The following is a 3,309-nucleotide window of genomic DNA, read 5'->3' as shown; positions in this document are numbered from 1 at the left end:
CGTGTTTTTTCTGTGCGACGTACCATGAGCCAGTATCTGAATTAGCACAAATAGACTTTGATTACTTATATTAAACATATACATCTATCTTAAAAAAAAATAATGCAGAAGAAAAAACCCTATTATTTTCTGAATTTACCTGTAAGAGAGTATATGTTCAGATTATGCTCTTTGAACTTATAAAATGAGCATTTGTTTCAACAAAAAAGGATAAATGTAATTTGAGAATGTAAAACCTTTAAAACCCTTAAAACATACCCAAACAACCAGTTCAAGCATCTGACCTGAGTTCGAGATCAAATCACCCAAACTTTTGATTTATCATGGTTCAGTGCACTTTGCAATCTGAAATTATATGGCATTTGTCATACTGTGGGATGTGAGGTAAAAGCCCCCCTGTGTGAGTATCCACAGTGATCAACAGCTGCTCAGATCTTAGTTTTTGGTTGAAGGATGGGTACATGAAGCACTGCTGGAGATCCACTAAGTTGACCTGAAAAGTGATTAGTTTGCTATTTAACCCAATGCTGTTAGGAAAATGAGTTATTTCATGATCCTCATAAGAACAGCAAATGTCTTGACTAAGTCTCTAAAAAATTTTTACACCCCTCAACACACACATGTATACTTACATTTTTCAGCATCATTTCCTATTTTAGAATCCATTTCTTGCTTCATTTCAAAAAGCCGAATCTTTGCCCTTTAAAATTTAAATTGTATGAACTAATAATCTCTCAATTGACAGGTGGTCACTACGAATAGCACGTTCAGCAATCTCTGATTCCTGTAAAAATATTTCAAAAAGCTTACAATAAAACAGAAGGGTAGAAAATGTATGTATCTATTTGACCAGATTTGCATTGTTCAAAGAAATTTTACTGGGTGTTAAAAAAAATTCCCAAAAAACTACAAGCCTTGTTATCTTCAATGAATAAAAAATTTTGGGTTTTCTCCCAAATTAATGCTGATTATATCTGTATTCAATTTATTTATGACCATGATTAATGATGGCATCTTTTCTATTGGCTAATCTATCAATTTGCAGATTTTCTTTTTACACACAGTTCAAAAGTATTCATCAATGTGAATTACCTTAGACCCAAACGATGGTGTATGCAATACCATAAGAGGTTTTGGGGGCTCTGTAGGGTCAACCTGCAGGGTTTGAGTCTGTATCCTAATGTCTGAGGGATCTCGTTGTGTAAAACTCTCTCCAGTAGGTCAAGGTGAGGGACCTTCCTTGTAGATATTCCTCAATACAAAATGTGGAAGTCAGCCTATCCTCCAAGATAGGAAAAAAACATAAAAATTGATGCTACTTCACACACTGAATAATAAAAAAGTATATATTTTTTTCTGTAAGGAAAATACTTTTACAGAAAAAAAAACTCACCTTCTGTGTTTGTAAAAAGAGGACCCAGCTGCAATCCCTGACAGAAAGAGTGTAGGACCATGTATGTCTCATGTAAAGGTTTTGGGGTTGTCCTGTAACTTGACGGGAATAAGGTGATGAATAAATAACACTGGAAGAGGAGAGTAAAAAACAAAACAATTTAGATACCTTATGAGAGCCAGCTATCTATAAACTGCTAACAATACAACCTTAAAAACATGGAGGGACTCATTTACTAAATTACCTATCCCATACAAACATGTCTTCGATGAACAAGAGCTTTGCCACCCCCAGTTTCTTTGTCTTCGACCAGAATTTCAATTTCCAGAAGCCTCCATGGCTCATTTATGCTATCTCCCATGAGTGTGAGACTAATTTCAAACTCATGCTCCACTGTGAACTTTACACGACCATTTTCAATCTAAAAAGAAAAAAAAAAGAAAAAAGAAAACATTGATGTTAGATATTTTTTTAAAAATCTCAAGTTTGGGAAAAAATGCATAATTATAATTTTGTCTTCTTTGTACATGTCAAAAGGAAAATTTGTATAAATAAAAACAATATTTTATCAACCTTGGGTTTTCCTAATCTACCCCTCACACTAAAGGATATGAATGACTTTGATGTAATGTGTCTACTTCTAAAGACTGAATTTTATTAATATCCCCAAATCATAAGGTAATAAAATATTCTCAATCCAACTGTGACTGATACCCCAAAGATCAAAAAATACTGACTCTATTTGTCCTCATTTGTGGTGGAAGCTCAGTTGTCACAAACGATGCTGAATGATCTGTTCCAATCGAGTTAGTGTTTGTTTTTGCGTTCCAATGCAGTGATTGGCTCTGGTGGAAGGATGCGCTGCCGTATGGTCAATGGAAACCGATCATAAAAAACCTAAAAACAAAAAACAATTATTACTTGCAATATTATGTATCTAAAAAAGATGATAAAAAATAATTAAATAATATGGTTTGTTTTAAAGTTATATCCATAAAAATAGCTGGAAGACTTGCATACCTTTTAGTCAAAAACTTTCAGATTTTATTATAAACCCATTTCTAAAACCCTTTACAACAGAGTCTTTCAAACATGTTAGTTTTGACTTCCTTACCATTGTGAGTGTTTCTACAGCAGCTGGGATGTGAAAGTGAGGAAGACGACCACACTAAGTTTTTTTTGGGTCATGTGGTACAGCTTATCAGCTGTGTAGGTAAAGAGATTGTTTTGCTTTTCCAACAGTGCCATAATATGCTGTAAAAGAACAAATTATTTTTAAATCTCTAACATATAGTAGACTAAATCATCTAGAATAAAGAAATTTACAATAATTGTTAATAATTTTTAAGCATTAATAACAAATAAAGACCAATTCACTTACACAGCATTTGTCCATTTTTGAAGCACTGGCTGCCCATTTGACCAAGGCCAAGAGCGAACAAAAAGCTTTCTTGTCCGTTGGGCATATTGAACTATGTCTATCTTCTTTTCTAAATCACTTTTCCTAGGCAAACTGATAGAGAGAAGGCTCAAAATTATTCTTACTATCATGGACTATAACTGTATCACTCAATTAAGAATCCACAGCATGATTTAGGGATAATGCTTATATATATACAAACATCAGAAAACCATGACCAAAAAACTAAAAAAAAAAGTTGACTACACTGCTGGAGCTGAAATTTTTTAAATGACCCATCCAGTTTACTGTTAAGTACTACTAAAAGTCTCTCATACTACCCACTACTACTAATCTCAATCTCTCTCTCTCTCTCAATGATTTCAATGAAATAAAGTGCTTTATGCATATAGAAAATCATAAACAACTTACATTTCTGCCAATTGAGCAGATCTGAATATGTTCTCTGGTTGATATACTGAAAGAGGACCCCCAGGGTATGGTTCCCATCTGGCCC

General features: G+C 33.7%; 1 pseudogene; it reads right to left on the bottom strand.

Annotated features, from left to right (window-relative positions):
- Positions 1 to 328: 328 nt before the first annotated feature.
- LOC119571697 lies at positions 329 to 2,510 on the bottom strand (annotated as a pseudogene).
- Positions 2,511 to 3,309: the final 799 nt, after the last annotated feature.

This window comes from Penaeus monodon, unplaced genomic scaffold (genome assembly GCF_015228065.2).
Source record: "Penaeus monodon isolate SGIC_2016 unplaced genomic scaffold, NSTDA_Pmon_1 PmonScaffold_7522, whole genome shotgun sequence".
In the NCBI taxonomy this organism is placed as follows: domain Eukaryota; kingdom Metazoa; phylum Arthropoda; class Malacostraca; order Decapoda; family Penaeidae; genus Penaeus; species Penaeus monodon.
This window is presented reverse-complemented; position numbering and strand designations above follow the sequence as displayed.